The sequence below is a fragment of the Phoca vitulina genome, unplaced genomic scaffold (genome assembly GCF_004348235.1).
Source record: "Phoca vitulina isolate PV1807 unplaced genomic scaffold, GSC_HSeal_1.0 scaffold58, whole genome shotgun sequence".
Classification (NCBI taxonomy): Eukaryota; Metazoa; Chordata; class Mammalia; order Carnivora; family Phocidae; genus Phoca; species Phoca vitulina.
Window position 1 is genome coordinate 1,545,445 of NW_022589761.1, and position 19,473 is coordinate 1,564,917.

At 48.6% G+C, this 19,473-nt stretch overlaps 1 protein-coding gene across 8 annotated transcripts in view; it reads left to right on the plus strand.

Moving 5' to 3' along the window:
- The window catches only part of ZNF536 (zinc finger protein 536), a 422,991-nt gene that overhangs the window by 38,769 nt on the left and 364,749 nt on the right, over positions 1–19,473 (plus strand). For 2 of the 8 annotated variants that reach the window (XM_032390475.1, XM_032390476.1), the window contains exon 2: positions 15,556–15,625. The exons of the other annotated variants lie outside the window; for them this stretch is intronic. The gene's annotated coding sequence lies outside the window, so the exon portion shown is untranslated. The remainder of the gene's footprint in view (positions 1–15,555; positions 15,626–19,473) is intronic. 8 annotated transcript variants of the gene reach the window in all.

Sequence of the window (19,473 nt, forward strand, 5' to 3'; positions counted from 1 at the left end):
TAAAGTATAGACACTGCATGGTTCTGGCAACTTCTCGGTCTTTCCGCAAGAGGAATTCCCCCGAGACAAGAGGACAGGGCGCTCGTCGACCCTCCCAGGAAGTGCTGACCATGGAGGGGTCTGGCTTTCACACGAGGCTGAGCTGCCTCCTGAGAGCTGCCGGGTGTCTGAGCAAATGGACGATCTATAACGACTTCCTTCTCCTGCAAACGAGCTTTCCAAGTTTCCAACTTGACTGTTTTATTTATGCTCTTGACCTGTGAAAACAAGCAGGCTGTTTAAAAAGCAAAAAGTACTTGCCATGATTAGAGTACTTAGAGTTGAAATAAATTGCAGAATGAAGAGGACATTCCTCGTCGCTCCAGGAGAAAATGTCGCAGAGGTTTTGCTTCTTGAGGATAGTCTGTGGTTCGGTGCATTAGGGCACCCCCATCTCCCTGGCCTCGGGGGTGGGGGGGGCCAAGAAAGGATTCATGTGACTTCCCCTTTTCCTGCGTTTAGGTGGCAGAAAAATCCTAGTGAACATTTAAAACATGTTTGCGAATGGTTCTAAGTAGTTTGCATATAATTATGGTCCTGATGGGAAAACACTTTGGAAAAACAACTAGTGAAACAATGCAAGTCCTGCTCAGGTTACATAGCATATGCTAAACACTGAGGAAACACACGCAGTCTTTAGTGAACAAGGTAGGGAATGCTCCAGGGAGCCAATTTAGAATGTGACTTAAGGCGAGCGTGGCTTTTCGTGTCTCTTTCTTTTGGCAAGTGTATCGAGTCGCTGTGGTCCCTGGAATTCTCCTGAAGGCTGTCCGCCTGCCTGGGTGGCCACCTTGCACAGGCCTGTGCCAGGTGGGGTGTCGGGGGAGGGGCACGTTGAGCATCGTGACTCAGTGAGAGGCTCCACATGTGCAGGGCCTGGTGGGGACAGTGGCCACTGGCCGGGTGCTCAGCTGGAGGCTACACCAGGGATAATTTAATGGTGTCAGACAAGGAGGAGGGTAAGCATGCGCAAGGAGGCAGAGAGAATCCCACAACTCATAGTTAGAGAGATCAGGAGGAATAAAAAATAAATTGTAGACGATCCACTTAAGAGACAAGTTGACTCCTAAATATAGAACTGTCTCTGTGATTCATGGTGTGGGTTGCTGTTGAGGCAGGAAGTCAGGTGGATGGATGGCCTATAGGAATCATTCGAGGGTCCTTGAGATGTAGACATTTGGAGCTGCACACCAGGAAACGAGTTGGCGCTCAGGTAACGTTCTTTCTTCAAATGGGAGCATCTTCTGGTTATTGACCCCGAGCACGTTCATGTTTCTCACTTGCGCTCCTGCGAAATCGGTCGCCTGCCTCTCCTCGTGCGGACATAGGCGCCACAGACCCGTGTCCGTTGGCGTGGCCTTCACGTGGCCATCATGGAGGCAGCTGGCTCCGTGTGGCTCTAGAAGGGAAGTCCAAGGCGATCCTGGTTCTAGCTGGTTCTGGCCTTCACAGACAGTTCTGTTTCTTTTTCCACGGTTGTTACCAGCTTTTTTTGTTTCCATTTGTAATTACCTTCATATTGATCTGAGCTAACTCATCACATCAGACCCGAAGAGTCAAATGATTTGAAGATATCTATTTTAATGGACAAATTCATCGAAGCCGATAGATAGGTACGCACACCCATGCACACGCTCGTTTGGCCACACTTGTTGACATTTCCAGGGACTGCATATTTGATTTGGTGACACCCAGGCATGTAAGCACAAGACCCAACTGTCTACCTACTCCGCATGGACACCGATCTCTAGATGGGGGCTCTGAGCGTGCCTTTTTAGCCTCCCAACCCCAGAAATATATACTTAAGTTACACTGAGTTGAGTAATTATAATGAAATTGCCTATAGCATGAGCTGGAGAATACTCAAGATGTCTGTCATCCTTCTATTACCTCAGGTAAATAACTGATTGACCTTTTTGGGGCTCTGATACTTTACTAATCAGAACCTGAAATCTGTATAACAACACTTCATTTACTTGATAGACAAAAGAACAATTGCACTTGAAGTAATGTGATTTCTAAATAGACACTGCCTGTCAAAAATAAATGCATTAGAAGTAAAATGTAGCTCAAGGAGACAATTAGCAAACAGAGGTGACGCCGTAAACAGGTGCACCCATTATTCCCAAAGCTTGTGGCAATATATTCGCGTCTTTTGGAGTGATGGAAGATCATGTGACGGTTTGGTGAATTATCTCTCGGTATCATCTGACTGATGCGGCCGCTGCTGTTGCAGAACATTTAAAAATGCATCTCACAAATTACATGGTAGCTGGGAAAAATGCAGGTTTTTTTTTTTTTTTTAAGAACAATGCTTTTCTAAAGCAATGCGCTAGCATACGTAATTTTTCATTTGAAAGGATGGAGACCGTTTCATTATGCTAGGTATACAGTCGGTTAAGGTTGTGCAAATTCATTACAATGTTTGTTAATGTATAAAACATTTTCCATTCTGGTTTTAGTGACATTGGATTTTTTTTTTTTTTTTTTTTTATAATGTGCTGTTTCTGAAACATCTGCCATCCCTTGTTACCTGTGGGTAGAGGAGAGAGAATATACTCTAAGAAGGTTTATACAATCTTTACCAAAGTGGAAAATCTTGGAAGATGAGAGGGAAAAGACTTTTTTTTTTTTTTTCCTTTTCTGTCAAATGTTAGGTTTGAATTTTCTGGAGTAGGAACTTGACCATGAGACAAACGGAGGGACCTGTTATTGGCTGCTAAACGGGCCGGGCTAGGAAAAGACCAGGCTTTCTTGGGGCTTCTCTGTCCCCCTGTGTTTGTTTGCCCTGCAATGGGTTCTGCCCTCAGAGTGCATGTTCCTGAAGATTTTCCCTATTATTTTTCATCTGTCATCTTTGCTTTTTTTCCCCTCTTTTTCTTTTTCTTTCTTTCTTTTTTTTTTTGCTGTAGAATGAGGGATACTTGAGGGACCCATGGTTTTGGCAGTTACTATTTCTTCTTGTTAAGAATCACAGGAAGATAGTGTGAAATATTTTTACTTGGCCTGTAAATCAGTCCACTCTTGACTCTTCCTGGCCTTCTCCAGAATAGCTGGAGAGCCAAACTTACTATGGATTTAGAGGTGACTGTTCAGAAGGACAGTAGCATTTTGATGGCGTCCTATGCCCAGAGAGAGAAATGAAGACAATACCACAACCTCTGGGAACATTTGTCCTGGGAACCCCTGTCCACATTTCTGCTGGGGAGGCGGCTCGTGTCCACTTCGTACCCCTGTCTGGTGCTCGTCTGTCCCAGTACTTTCTGAGGCATTGGGATTCCTCTGTTGGAGACAGGAGAACCAGGGATGGGGCTTTGTAGGGATATCCAGACTGAGGAGTGGAAGGAGATGTATCCTGAGAAATGGGTGCAGGCCTGGCCTACCTGGAGTCTACTCTGGAGCCACATGGCAGGTCACTTTGTGAAATGAATTGACAGGAACACGTGCACAGAAGTAAGGAAGAGGCTGAGTGGGGTCTCCAGCCATCCGATCTGTGCCAAGTTCAAGTATACTTCCTGAAGAAGGCGTATACTCTCTGGGAGGAGTTTGGACATTGAGTCATCAGAGAAGCGGTGGCCAGAAGGCTTCCGCAGGAGTCCTTGTCTCTAAACACTAGAGAGATTTCCTGATCTGCACGAGTGGAAATACTCTGGCTCAGGGAGAGGGGCTCGCTAAGCTTCTTTAAAGCTGCTCCTTCCCTGTTACCTGTATTCTTTTTAAACCAATAGACTTGTTTTTTAGAGTAGTTTTAGATATGCAGAAAAATTGAGTGGAAAGTACAGTTCCCATATCCCCCCACCTACATTTCCCCGTTATTAACGTTTATGTTAGCGCAGTATATTTGTTCTAATTGATGGGCCTACATTCATACGTTATTATTAACTAAAGTCCACTGTTTACATTGAAAGATCACTTTTGGTGTTGTACATTCTCTGGGTCTGGGCAAATGTATAATGACATGTACCCACCACTACAGTTTTGCACCGAATAGTTTCACTGTTCTAAAAATCCCCTGTGCTCCCCCTATCCGTCCCTCCCTCCCCTTCGCCTCTTGGCAACCACAGATTTTTGTTACTGTCTCCTTTGTTTTGCCTTTTCTAGAATGTCACAGAGTTGGAATCGTACAGGATGTAGTCTTTTAAGATTGGCTTCTTTCACTTAGTAACATGTATTTATGGTTCTGTCATGTCATTTCATGGCTCGATAGCTCATTTCTTTCTATTGTTGAGTACTGTTTCATTGTCTGGAGGTGCCACAGTTTATCCATTCTGTTATGGAGAGACATCTTGGTTGCTTCCATGTTTTGGCAATCACGAATAAAGCTGCTATAAACATCTGTGTGCCGGTTTTTGTGTGGATGTAAGTTTTCGCCTCTTCTGGGTAAATACCAAGGAGCACAATTGTTGGATTAGATGGGAAGAGCGTGTTTAGTTTTGTAAGGAGCTGCCAAACTGTCTTCCGAAGTGGCTGTACCATTTTGCATTCCTACCAGCCACGAATGAGAGTTCCTGTTGTTCCGTGGCTTTGCCAGCGTTTGGTGTCGTGTTTTGGATTTCAGTCATTTTAATAGGTGTGTAGTGGTATCTCATTATTGCTTACATTTGCATTCCCTTAATGCCACACGATGTCGAGCATCTTCTCGTGTGCTTATTTGCCATCTGTAGATCTCCTTTGGTGAGGCATCTAGACTTTTTGCCCCTTTTTAATTGGGCTGTTTGTTTCTTATTGTTGAGTTTTAAGAGTTCTTTGTATATTTTGGACACCGGTCCTTTATCAGATACGTCTTTAGCTAGATTTCCTCCCACCATGTGCCTTATCTTTTTCTTCTCTTAATGCTTTCCCTTTGTAATACGTGTGTAATACTCAGCCACCTTGGTCGGTGGCTTCTATTCTCATATGGCCAAGTGGTGTCTACTTATATTTGAGACCTGAGGTTTTAGGACATGTGAAATCAGAGATACACATGCAGTGTGTTCTCAGCTGTGTTTATAAACATACATATATATGCATGCACACACACAGAGAAGAATAGGAAGAAATGTGCCAAAATATCAAAGCACTCGCACCAGCTGATAGAACTATGGAGTGTTGTTATTTCTTCTTTGTAATAATATCTCGTATGTTCCAGATTTTCTAGAAGTGAGCATATTATTACTTGCATAATCACTTGTGTACTGGTAAAAGTGAATGAACTGAAAAAAGCAACACCTGTAGAGATCCCGTAGTGATTCAGTTAAAACTTGGACAGCTTTCACTTCGACTTCAGTGACTATCTCTGGATCCCACATGTCGAGTGATATTGATAAGAATACAGTTTCTCTAACAACCTGCTTCAGAAAACAAGTGACTTCTTATGGCTAAATTTGGCTGTCAAAACGGCCCGCTGTTTTGCTGAGCCCTCACTGGGGTATGAGATATGAGATAAATATAGTGCAAACTACTAATGCAAACCATGCATACAGTTTTAAGTTTCTCGTAGCCACATTAAAAAGGGTTACAAAGGCACAGGTGGACTTTAAGACTATATTTTTAGTGTATCCAGAATATTATCATGTCAACAGGTAAAAAGTATCAAGAATAGAAATGAAACATTTTACACTCTTCTGAATATGCTGTGTACTTTAAGCCTACAGCTCATCTCAATCCGGACTGGCACTTTGCAAGGCTCAGTAGCCACATGGGGTCAGTGCCTATCACATCGGACAGAGCAGCTTTGTGTGGTGGCTGAATAATTCAGCAATGTTTGCCAAGCAGAGTACCTGAACGGCAACATTACCTGCAGTAAGTATAGATTAAAGAGAAAATGGGCACTTTGTGCTGTCCAGTTATTTCCCATTTCTTCTTCAAGATAAGCTACTTCATAGACACCTTATGATTTGATGATGATACGAAGTCTCTTCTGTAGGGGGATAAATATTTTTAATTCAGGTGCTAATAAAATATATTTGAAAGCATTTGCAGTTTGAGGGATTCTTTTTTTTCTTCTTTGCATTATTCCCTCTTTGGGGGCCAGGGGTGGTCTCAGATGTGCCATGCCATGGAGTCTTGGGTTCATATGGGATCTGCATTGCCCTGGATGGGGTGAGACCCAAAGCCGGGTTGGGCAAAGACATCGGGGGAGGCTGCCAGGCCTTGGCTGTCAGAGAAAACAGCCTCTGGGCAGGGCTGGGGTGCCCCTCCTGGACTTGTGCCCAGTGACACAGGTCTTGAACCTTGTGGGAGACATGTGCATCTGGTCTGTGCTTCTTACCCTAACCATCTCGGGATGAGGTGTGGGACCCCATGTGCAGAACGGTGCTCTTGAGGACACAGACTCATTGGTCTGTGGAGGCTGTTGGATGTCTCTGATCAGTGGACACCAGGCAAGCATGGCTGCCTCAGAGACCAGGCTCTGCAAAGGCTCTGTGGTGGGAGGTGTTGCCTGGTGCTGGGGAACACTGCACGCGCCATCGAATCAGCCCGTCTGGATTCAGACCCTGGTTCCCCCGCTTACCTACTCTTTACCTTGGGCCAGTTCCTGCATGGCTGGTGCCTCGGTTTCCCATCCGTAAATGAACACGATGACAGCAGTGTCCTCCCTGGGTTGTTGGGAGAGCGGGGTGAGACAATGTGGGTCAGGATGTAGGGCTCTGGTTGGCACGCCATAAGGGCTCGGTAGATGTGAGCCGGCACTCTTCCTGAGTTCAGGAGTGGTTAGGTCAATAAACAGATCCCTTCAGAAGTGGGGCATGTGTGTGTGCATAAACTCTGGCTGTTTCTTGAGCCGTATGTCTTTAGTGGCTCATGTCCTCCTGTCTCCATCCCGCACCCACAGCCTGGACTGAGTGACCAGCGTGAATAGTTTCCCTCTGCCTTCACTTTCCTTCCGCCTTCACTTTCCCTCTCTTCTTTTCTCCTTCTCAGGGCTGTTTTGACTATGAATTAATTGTAGGTTGGGGGACTTGCAAGCAAAAATCAAAGCCAATAAACTTCAAAAGGACAGGGGGGACCAGGGCCACCAGGGGAGTGCCAGGGCCGACCGGGGGCCGACTGGGGGCCGACTGGGGCTCTTGTGGCTGTGGGTGTAGGGGGGGACTTTCCATGTGTCTTCAAAGGGGACACCAAGTGTTTCAGATTGTCACTTAAAAGCTCCTATGCAAAACTTTGGAAATCTGGGTGAGAGGCAACGGGTTCCAAAACAGCTATTTCTCTCCTTTGCCAGCAAGCATGAGCCCAGTGGAACGTAGAGTTAAACTTGGAATTTCTTGGCAAGGGTTAATAATCAATGTAGATCTCCTAACAAAGGAGATGCTGCCTTATTATACTGGGAAAGTTTTTTTTCTTAACTGTCAGTGAAGCAGTACTAATTATTACTCCAGTGTAAATGAGGTCATTTCCTATTAAGAGAACAAAATGCTTAGCCTCGCCTTGCCAATTCATACCAACTATTTTTCACACATACTCAGCTTTTTAGTTTTTTTTTTTAAATTTTGATAAAATCCATTCATTTGTATTAGAAAAGTGTAAACCATCGCAATAATAGTTGCCCATGATTACCCAGATGAGCTTTTGTAATGTGTGGGTTGTTTGAATACCATGTGTTAGCTATGGAACAATTAGGCAGCTGAATGGATCTTTAAAACAATCAGATACTTTTATCTCACTGAAAAAATACATTCCTTGGATGTGTACTGTTAAACCGTAAATTCCGGGCAACATTAAACTCACGTCACGAGAAGAACTTTCGGATATATGTTGATCAAGGACAAAAAGACATCCAAATATCTTGCCTTCATGTTTTCATTTTTTTATGCAAGCAAAAAGATTTAAGGAATATTGTAGCAAACAAAGGGTAATTGTTTTAGCCCAGATGTTGCTTTTGCACAACAAGCAGGTTACAATGTTCCCACAGAGCTGATGAGCCCAATCAGGGAAATGATTAAAAATTGATTTTGTCCCTGTAATTACAGTATGTAAACTACTTAGCTTGGATTGCAAAGGAAGTGATTTTCTAATTACGTATATACTCTGGTGTCTAATGATTGGTTTTTTGAAGTAATGAAGAGAGAGCACTAACGACTCCTTGGTGTTCTGTTGTTTAAGAAAGACCATCTTTAGAGTAAGCAGCAACAGACAAAGAGTTTAAATTGAATTTTCAACACTGTTAATGTGCACATGGATTTGTTTATTAAAGAGACAGGGAAGTAATTTGATTGGCTCTGAGCATCTTGGCTTTTTTTCATGCTAAAGCATGTAAAAATACATGCACCGGGGCGCAGGCTGACGGGAAGAAGCCTCCCCGCTCCTCTTCTATCATCCCAGCGCCTGGGCTGATACCGCGGGGTCTCAGGTTCCTGCGAGCGTCTGATGGCTGTGTATCCTGAAAGCATTTAGATCGAACAGGTATCAGATAGCTTCTGCATCACAGTTACCTCTGTCTTAAAGTGAAAGAAGAGGCTTCCCTGGGAAGCATGTCTGGGCAGCCCAACACACTCTGTGTTACAGTATTTGTAGCATCCTGTGTGACAAATAGCCCGCATCCTATGACGCAGGGCTCTGCGACGGGGCGGCACCTGCCACCCCCCATATGCGCGTGTCACACGCGGCACACACACTCACACGGGTGCTAGCCCTGTGTCTGCAGGCCTGGCTGTAGTGGGTCGGTGGTGGGAGCCCCGGGGGCGGGCTGATGGGGATGGAGGAAAGAACTAGTGGAGTCCCGAGTGCTGCTTCTCCGCCTCGAGACACTTTGTGGCTGATGGGTAATAGCTCCTCAAGCACCTGTTCTGGCAGAAGTTAGAAGGGGGAGACCATTTCTCAGCAGGCACGACGTGCCCTCCAGGAAGGGGGCAGTGGCTCCAAGGGGACCCCGAGAGTGTGGTGGGGCCAAGGGATCAGGAGACGCCTGCCTTTGGGAAGACTGTTCGTTACTCACAGTTCCTAAGGGGAGGGGGCACCCCACACCGTGAGGGGCTGCTCGGGGAAGCAGTAGGGCTGGCCCAGAGACAGGGAGCCAGGGGAAAACGTGAAGGAGAACCTTTATGGTGCTGAGGGAAAGGCTCAGCAGGGAGGGTGAGCAGATGTGGGACTGGCTAGTTTAGATAATTTCAGCAGGCTCTGGGGTAGAGGGACTGTCTCTGGTTGTCTGGTATCTGACCCCGGAGTGACTAGGGCAGGCGAGAGGGGCCCGGAGCGGGAGAGCCTGGTAGAGGAGGAAGAGGTTGGGGCGTGGGCTCTGGATCAGTGGGCTTGCCTGTGAGAGATGTGCTCCCAGAGGAGTCATTTCCTCTCTTTAGGAATTGGCTAGTCCTGGGAAGGCAGTCCGTGCAGGGCCAGTAAGGCTCCAGATGTCAAAGCATCAGAAACACATGGTTACTGCACAGGAGCCCGTGGGTAGGCTGGTTTGGGAGTTGGTGCTCTGTGCCACCAGAGTCCCTGGCCATGATAAGCACAGGATGACTCCGGGTCTCCCTTCCTCCTGGTGTCTACTCAGCAAGTCTCATTGGCTCTCTGTGAAGGGCATCCTGAATCTACTTGCTTCCCCCCATCATCATGGCTCCCACCCCACGTCAAGCCAGCATCGTCTCTCACCTGGGCAACTGTGGCAGCCTCCCCATTTGTCTCTTAGGGGGCTCCACTCTCAGCCCCTCTGGTCTGTTTTCCCCACAGCAGCCAGCGTGGTCCTTATCCAATGTAAATCACATCATGTTACTCCCTTGCTCAAAACCTGCCAATGGCTCAGAATGAAATCCAAATTTCTTACCGTTTCTGACAAGATATGCCCGTCCTTTCCCATTTCCCTGCACATTATCCATGTCCTGGGCACACAGAATGTCTTGCTGCTCCTTGAATGTGTCATCTCCCTCCTACCCCAGGGCCTTTGCACTCACTGTTTGTTTTGCTTATGGAGTTCTTCCCCAGATTTTCACAGTGCTCACTCTCTCACTTTATTCAGGATTTTTATTTTATTTTATTTTTTTTGGTCAGATGTCACTGGTGAGAGAGGTCTCTGGTCCACCTTATCGAAAACTGTCTCTGTTCACGTCTACCATTTTCCCTGGCTTTATTTTCTTCTTAGAGCATATTATTTTTTTTTCTTTTTTTTAATTTTTTTATTGTTATGTTAATCCCCATACATTACATCATTAGTTTTAGATATAGTGTTCCATGATTCATTGTTTGTGCATAACACCCAGTGCTCCATGCAGAACGTGCCCTCCTCAATACCCATCACCAGGCTAACCCATCCTCCCAACCCCCTCCCCTCTAGAACCCTCAGTTTGTTTTTCAGAGTCCATTGTCTCTCATGGTTCTTCTCCCCCTCCGATTTCCCCCCCTTCCTTCTTCCCCTCCTGCTATATTCTTCTTCTTCTTTTTTTCTTTCTTAACATATATTGCATTATTTGTTTCAGAGGTACAGATCTGAGATTCAACAGTCTTGCACAATTCACAGCGCTTACCAGAACACATACCCTCCCCAGTGTCCATTACCCAGTCACCCCATCCCTCCCACCCCACCCCCCACTCCAGCAACCCTCAGTTTGTTTCCTGAGATTAAGAATTCCTCATATCAGTGAGGTCATATGATACATGTCTTTCTCTGTTTGACTTATTTCACTCAGCATAATACCCTCCAGTTCCATCCACGTCGTTGCAAATGGCAAGATCTTATTCCTTTTGATGGCTGCATAATATTCCATTGTATATATATACCACATCTTCTTTATCCATTCATCTGTTGATGGACATCTTGGCTCTTTCCACAGTTTGGCTATTGTGGACATTGCTGCTATAAACATCGGGGTGCACGTAGCCTTTCGGGTCCCTACTTTTGTATCTTTGGGGTAAATACCCAGTAGTGCAATTGCTGGGTCATACCGTAGCTTAGAGCATATTATTCACTGACATTACATTTTGCTTTTATTCATCTTTCCTTGGAAGCTGCTCACTAACACAGGAGTTCTACACAGACAGGAGCATTGCTCATCACCAGGTCCCCAGAGCCTGGACCTGAGCCTCGCACCCAGGAAGCACTTAGCAGGTGACTGGCTAAATGAGGCCCATTCCACTCTTCCCTGGGGAGCACTTCTCACCTGGACTCCTCTCCTCTAGGGACCTTGGAGGGCCAGTGGCTCTGTCACTTTGGCCCATGGTCATCTTTTCCCTGAGAGGAAGAGAGTGCGAATCACTCAGTGCTGGGGAATGGAACGTCTGAGTCCATTTTGAGGAGCTGTAGGCTTGTGCAGGGCCCCTGTCCCCTAGTGGGCCTGGAGGATGCTCGGCGCTGGGCTGGGAGGGGCACTGGAACCCGGTGGGGGAGTTGTGGCCCCGCGGTGGTGCATGCTGGAGAATAGGCCGGAGCCCCACATCTGGGCATCCCTCCAGGACTGCAGGCCTCTGAGGCACTGTCCCGGGAGGGCTGGGGTGTTATCTCCAGAGAGCTCCAGATGCGTGTCCTGCTGGCCACACCCTCCTCCGGCGGAGTGCCGAGGGAGTCCAGCTGGCCCTCTCGCCTGGCAGAATCCTTTCCCGACGCTTTCCTGGAAGCCAAGCAGTTTATCTGGTTCCCATCTGCCCCACACTGCCCAGAGCCCTCAGCCGACTGCCCGACTCCGGCCACGGGGCCTCTGAGTGAGAGTGAGCCCTGGGAGGGCCGGCCCTCGGTCTGTTGGTCTGTCCGGTCTGTCTGGTCTGTCCGGTCTGTGCTCCAGGGCCCGTGTGGAGCCGGGTGCCGACCTGGGGAGGGGGACTGAACCAGCTCTTCCTTCTTTCCTTCCATCCTCCATTGCTTCCCCTTCCTTCCATAGGAGCTGGCACCTTCCCTCCTCTTCTCCTCTCCCCCTCCCCCCTTCCTTCCTTCCTTCCTTCCTTCCTCCCTCCCTCCCTCCCTCCCTCTCTCCCTCTTTCTCTCCCTCCCTCCCTTCCATCCATTCATCTTTCCTTCTGAACTCCCCACCTTCATCTGTCTTCCCTCCTTCTGTCTCCATCCTTCCATCCCTGCTTCTTTTTTCCCCTCCCTCCACCCACCCAACAGTCACTGAGCTCCAGCCCTCTGCCAGAGGTTAGGGACTAGGAGGTGAATGGGACACAGCCTTTTCCCCGTGAGCTGGGAAGGGACACAGGGCCTGCCTTCAGCATGGTGCTTGGCAGGCCCTCAGTAAATGATAACGCGTTACTACGCTGGCCTTCTGGTCACCCTAGTGTTGAGTGGGAGACAGGCATGTAATGACCATGGTAAGGCAACATGTTGGCCTAGAGGACGGGTCATTACATCAAACCCAAGGGCCCCAGCCATGGTGGGGTTGCCTCATCTCTGCTCATCTCTTAACTCTCCAGGCACCTTCCCTTTCAGCACCTGTGGGTCCAAGTCTGAGAGGCTGGGCTTCTGCCCCGTGAAGGTTATCAGAGCTTCCGTGTCTCACCTGGGACGACTTGGGAGGGAGAGGTGGGCCCCCATCCCTTCGTGAGGGGCCCATGCGGCCTCCTCCTTCCAGCGTTGGCTCAGGGAACAGGCTGGGCCTCTGAGTGGGCACTGCTTTGCCTGCAGAATTCACAGGGATTGGGATGCAGTGCAGGCCCCCTGTGGGCCTGGCCAGAGCTGCCTGGCCCCCTCCCACTTTCTTCTGTTGTCTGGGCCCCTCCTGTCTTCCTGTCATCCCCACTCCTCTTTTAAAGTCTCTCAGAGCTCTCCACGCCCTCGCTTCCCTTGTGCTGGTCGAAGAGGCCTTGGATGTGCCCTAGGTTGTAAGAGACCCCTCCCCAACATCCTGTCCTCCTTGTCCTCTCTCCCCCTTCTCGAAGTTGCGGCCCCCCTGCACATCTTCCTAGAACCTGCACTCCTCTCATGTCGGGGTCTCCGAACCTTTACCCTCCCCCGCCTCCATCTTTGTCTCCACTGACGCCCCGCCGCACCGGCTTGAGGACTCAGCTGTCATGCTGGTGCCCCGGCCTCTGACACGCCTCTAGGCCCACATCGTGGCCTGCACACTCTTCCCACAACGGTAGCTTCTGGGCCGCCTGGCAGACCTGCTCGCCCCTGGCCTGCCCCGGGGCCTGGCACGCGGTCGGTGTGAGTCACTGAATGAGCAGGTGTGAGCTCACTCTCAGGTGCCGGCGGCTGAGGGTGACCCCATGTGCGCCTTCCCTGTGTTTGACAGGACAATCGGGGGTCATCACTTTCCCGTAGGGGGGATTTCAGGCACTGAAACTTGTCTGTGGAGGGGATTCCTTTGGTGGGATGGCTGCTACCCACCTTGGCCTTGGCGCATGCCATGCTTTTTGCTGCCTTTGTGATCTGCCCTGTCCCACCGTTCCCCGGATCTGGTGGTAGCTGCACCCCACTGGGCCTGTGGGCACTGTCTCCTGGGTGGCCCCCCTCCTCCATCCCCTCAGCGCGGGGTCCACGTGGGAGGCAGGGGCGAGGGGAGACCTCCCATCAGGGACCTGTTTCTGGTTATGTCACCGCGTTTTCTCTAAGTGCAAGTTACTACTTGCACCAGGATAGCTGTTTCTTTCGTTGAGTGAGAAGAATTATTGGGCTGGCGTTTTCCTTCCTCCCCGCCCCACATCGAGAGCATTGGTGGTCTGATGTGCTCTCCTTTGCCCACCTTCAGTGGCTGTAACGACATCAGACCGTGGGAGCCCCTCTAGATGGTTCAGAAAGGTACCAGTGGCACTGACTCGATTTCCTTTCCCAGGATTCCAGCATGGCCTCTGAACACGGGCTCTGCTGCTAGCCCAGCAGGAAGCTTGTTGGGCTAACCTGGCCCAGGCGGGCCAGCCACTTTTGGCTAACCCCCCCCCCCCCATCATTAGGGAGAGCCCTTGCAAGGGCACAGCTCCCAGTGCAGCCACGGAGCTTGCGCTGGGGCGATGACTGATTCAGGGCATAGGAGCTCCCATCACGGCCCCAAGGGCAGATGGCCGGCGCCGGCGATGTTCTGATCCATGGTATGAAGTCAGTGGTCGAGTGGGTGTGGGACACCCCAGGTGAAGTCTCCCCGTGTTCTCCCTGTCACTGGAATCCACAAAACTTCTAAGGGAACAGCCCCTGGAGAATGGTCCTAGAATTTTGCAAGCCACGAGGTTGAGTCTGTCCCCCACCTCCTGCATCCCCCTCCCTGAAAGTAAAGAGTCTTGTGAGCAAAGGCAAATCTTCGCAGAGCCAGCCGGGTGCTGGGGATTGCTCTGCCCATCCCTGGGACAGACCGGAGAAAGCACAGCATCAAGCATTTGTTTTTCCTCTCTCTGTAGATTTTAATGTTGAATGATACAGAAAAAACAGAATGCAGAAGATAATCTGATCGGGGAGAGGGAAGGAGGGGGAGAGAGACTTAACGATCTCTTGTTGCAGATGGTTAACATGTAAACTCTTGCTTCGGGTCTCAGGATAGGCAGGTAGAAGTCAGTTTACAAACAGCAGAGTCTCTGGGACACTTTGAGGAATCGCTTTCAGCACTCAGTCAGCCAACACGATTTTGGTTGCCAGAAATCAATGTTGGAGTCGGACGGAGCGTTGTGCGCCAGTAGCTTATGTCCACATTTCGTCATGGTGGGCTGGGGCTGCCGCCACGGCCTCCCCAGGCGCATCTTCTGGTTTCCCATTTATAGACATGCCCTCGAGCCCCTACTGGGATTTCACTTCTCTGATACCAGAATGTACAGCTTCGGCTTCAGTCAAATGTAACTTCTCAAGAGGGAACTTTTGCTTGCCCTGTAAAATTCCCTTCTGGAAATTAGATTCCAAATTGCACTGAGCCCGGAGAGGCTGGGCCCAGGGAGTGGACTGGATATCACAGGCTGGGGCTTGGCTTGATCGCCCCAGCCCACAGCTCTGGAGCCACTGGGGGGCAGGCGTCTTGGCTTCCCCTGCAGGCCCCCATCTCGTCCAGGCTTGTCATAGTGGAGGAGCTCATCTATGGGGGGCTTACTTAAGACGGGAGAAAGTCAAATGCCTAACTGGCTCTTGCTTTCTGGGTCTTGGTTTGGGAGGGAGGACTGATGCCCCCCAACACCCCAGAGCCTGGGTCAGTGGCTGATTCCTGGTTTGGATGCACAGAATGCTGCCTTGGCCACCCAACAGGTGTGGTCCATTGAAATGTGGGGGAATTGTGGTCTCCTGAAGAGGGCTCCTTAAATCAGGGAGAAAAAAGAACCCCTGAGTACTTCCTCAGTTCCTCAACCTTTAGAATTCAAGAGAGAGGGGGAGAGAGAGAGAGAGAGCCAGCCGTTATTTGCTTATTTGCTTATTTCTTCTGTCCCATCTGGACAAGAAATGGTTAGATGCCCCGCCCCCTTCTCTTTTTGCAGGTGGCAATTTCCCATTAAAAGGAGCTGAGCAAATTGGGTTTATTGCAGCAAAGGTCACATAGTTCCCATTTTTAAATTGCTCAATGAATTGGGGCAGTGGGGCTATTAAATATTGTTAGACTCTCGACTAGCCTGGCAAATTGTTACCTTGGATGAATGCTGTTTACCTGTCTTACTGACGTCGATATGTCCGACATGGAGACTTGCTAACGGGTCCTATTTTTGCAGTTCCTGCCCACCACGGCTTTAAGAATACCCTTCAGCCAGGAGGGAGCTCCGTTTCTTTAAGACTTGCCTGGTAAGGAACATCGTTTTGTAGTTTGTTGAAGTGGTGTCTGTCTGTGAGTTTGTGGGTCGTCCAGGCTGCCCTCGTTGGGCTTAGACCCCCCGCCTGTGCTGGGTGGGAGCTCTCCCAGCTGCCCCCTTCTCCTCCCTGGACTGAGATGGGTTGTGGAGAAGCTTCTGGACTCAAGGTTCTCTGGGATGGAGCGTGGCTCCCGGGGCTTCTAGGTGGGATGAAGGTATGATGCCAAGACCTGCTCCAGAAGTCTCAGCACGGGGTTCCCGACGGGGCAGAGCCCTGCAAGGGTGACTTCTTTCTCTCTGTGGGACATCCGGAAGGGTCGCTGTCCCCCAGCAGGTGGAACGGGAGCTGGTGGGGTTGCTGCCCAAAGCCAGGTGGCCCCAGCCAAGCACCACCTGCGGCTCCGGGGCCCTCCGTGTTTGTCATCTCAGACTCGAGACCACAGACTCGGTAGTGGAGTGTTTTCCTGGCATCGAAGCTGATAAAAACTTACGACACAAACGAAGGGTCAGTGCTAGTGTTTGATGCCTGCCGCCGCGTCGTCACAGCGCCCCGAGATGGCTCCGTCGACTCAGCCTCGGATCTCATCGGCCCAGCCCCCCGCCCCCCGACCGTGGGACTCTGAGGTCACTACGCACCCGGGGAAATTGATAGCGGAATGATATGCACTCAGAAATTAATTTTACGTTGTACTGAATATATATTTTTTTATTGTGACTTTATCTTGATGAGAGAGTGCTTACTTCTGATTTTGTGGATATTACTGACCATGGATTACTTTTATTTTGGTTTTTACACAACAGTTATATTAGAAATTTGCTGTTTTATTCTTACCTTCTTAGTAAAAATCCTTTTATCACACAATGGGTAATTTATATCCATTACCAGGCCTTTCAATCCTTTTCAGTGAGGCTGTCAGTGCCGTTGGCACAGTAATGATTAATGTGATCTAATAATAGCGTGCCATTATATTACCTTAGTAAAACATGTACCAACATCCTATTCGGATCTACCAAATTCATAGCTTCCTATAATATTTTTGTTGAAAGACAGGATTACTATTTTTCAAAGCTGATTTTTTTCCCCCTTTAACATATTTAATGAAATTCACGATTCTCTGCCTTAGTAATCCAGGCATGTGATTGGGTTCGGTGGGTGAATGTGACATCCGTAGGTAGTGTTGTGATTTGTCAGGGAGAGGTTGGACAGTCTCAGAGACCTGCGACCAGCCTGGGTTGTTTTGCCTTGAAGAAAAAAAAAAAAATTGCTGGGTTTCCAGTCCCTTCTGACATGTAATAAGGAAGGTGTGTTTTAGATCAAAAGGCAAAAAAGTAATTTGGCTCAAAGAGTCCTTTCTTCCTCTCCTGTTTTATCCTCTCTTCTGTCACCTGCCTTGGTCTGCTGGTGAATAGGAGGGTAGCAGAGTCAGTGGAGGAAGAAGCTTCAAGCCCCTTTTTCTGGGGTTTGCCCCCACCCTCCGTCTCCGGCTCAGCCTCTCTGGATCTGAGGCAGGGTTTCTCGGCCTCAGCGCTGTTGACATGGGTCTGGGTAACTCTTTGCTACGGGGGCCCTCCTGTGCACTGTCGGACGTTTAGCAGGATCCCTGGTCTTCATCCACTCAGCTGTCAGTTGTATACCCAACTCCCCGAAGCTGTGACAACCAAAAATGTCTTCCGAAATTACCAGCTGTCTCCTGGGGGGGGGGTGGGCGGTGGCACAACCATCCTCGGTCGAGAACCACAGGTCCGATGTGATAGGAACACAAGAAGGTGGATTTTGGGGGAACTCACCCCAGCTGGAGTTGCAGAGCTTTGTGGTCCTTCTTTGGTACATCTTTGGCTTTGGGAGGGAAGATGTGGGGATGAGGGCTACACACTGCATCCTTTTCCTGGCTGAAACCCAGCCTTCTTCCTTCTTTCTCCTCTCTCCTCTGTCACAGAGCCTTGCCCCAGCGAGGGTCTGAATCTTAGCTTCTTCCACTTAAATCCCATTATACTCACTACCGTGATTGATAACATTCCACCTTTTCAAAGGGCCTTAAAATCTGTGTCAACCAAGGATGACATTATTGTAGCACAGGCGAGATGTATTCAAACAATTACACACTCAAATCGAAGTGGGAAGCTTTGTCCTTCTATTCTGATGCTTTGTGACGTGGCTTTCGCCAGCGCCTCAGGCCCTCAGCCCCCAAAACCTTCAGCAGGAAAATGCGTGGGGAGGAACAGGTTTTGCCCTTGATACCACTCAGCTCTGAAACAGTTTGAATATTTGGGCTTCTTAGGGCTAAGGGTAGGGGGGGGAGGAGAGGTTGTTGAGCACAGGAGAGAGAGAGAGAGATCCTTGCTTTTGATTCAGAACAAAAATTACTGCTGCAACATTGGTTCGAAATATGCAATCAACTGAAATCAGGAAAAGTATTTTGAATACAGAATTTATATTGAAATACTTGGATCTGGATACGTGTGCACCCACATACATGTATATATTTAAATCAAGGAAGAGAAGACGAAAAATAAAGCTTTTGTCATAAAAATATTGCTTGTAGTATTTGCCCTCAAATGATTTCTGCCACATCGGAATACATTTTTGTACTGTTAGCATTTCCGTAGAAAGCACTCTTGTTTGTTTTTACAGCGGATTCTTGATGATAACAACAAATGAGGAAATGGCTCTGATTTACCTTTGTTTTAGGAGGATTTCAAATACATTGTGATGTTTGGTGCAGGAAGCATTTTGGTGACCCACCCCTTCTTCACTGGTTTCTGGTCTGTCTCTCCCACTACAGCATAAACCTGATAAGAGTAGGGTCTTGTGTGTGTTCTTCAGTGTCGCTTTCCACATTCCTGAAGGAGTGTCTGATGCATAGTAGGTTCTTAATAAAACTGATGACTGGCAGGATGGATGGGTGCATAGGTGGGTGGGTGGATGGATGGGTGCATAGGTGGGTGGGTGGATGGATGGATGGTTGGATAAATGGATGGATGGATGGATGGATAAATGGATGGATGGATGGATAAATGGATGGATGGATGGATAGATGGATGGATGGATGGATGGATGGATAGGTAGATGGATGGGTAGATGGATGGATAGGTGGATGGATGGATGTACAGATGGATGGGCGGATGGATGGACAGATGGATGGGTGGGTGGATGGATGGGTGGATGGACAGGTAGATGGATGGGTGGATGGATGGATGAATAGGTGGGTAGCTGGATGAATAGGTGGATGGATGGATGGATGGATGGATTGTTGGATAAGTGGATGGGCAGATGGATAGGGTTCTATCTCAAACTTGAATCAGATCTTAGAATAGTAGGCCTACCAATCCAAATGAAATCCCACTTTTTACCATCTCTTCATCCCTTGCCCTCTTAAACATTTTTTTTATATCTAAATGGTCAGTTATACAAAGACATTCTCATTAGTTCTTCTTTTCAATTCAGTTTTTAAAATAGAAAAATATGTTTAGGACTGTGCCAGGCAATCTCTGTAAGTTGAAACAACATGGGTGCCTTGTTGTATAAACATCTTTAGACGTCCACAGGGGCACATACAGAGAAGACCGAGACTGAACACCTGGAGGCAGAGCAGGAGAAGGTGACCTCTTTCAATGTGGTGCATGGACAAGGAGTTTATGAGGCTCAGAAGACTTCCTGTCCAGATGACTAGTTGTCTGTGTCCTGGGCGAGACTCTATATTGTATTTCATGTTCTTCTAGAGGCTCTCCTGTGTCCTCTACAGATTCTCCATGCCTGATCTCTGTGGGACTGGGCAGTGCCCTGAGGGGTTAGCCATCCTGAGGAGACAGGCTGAGGCTCTGGGCAGTGGGGATCCCAAG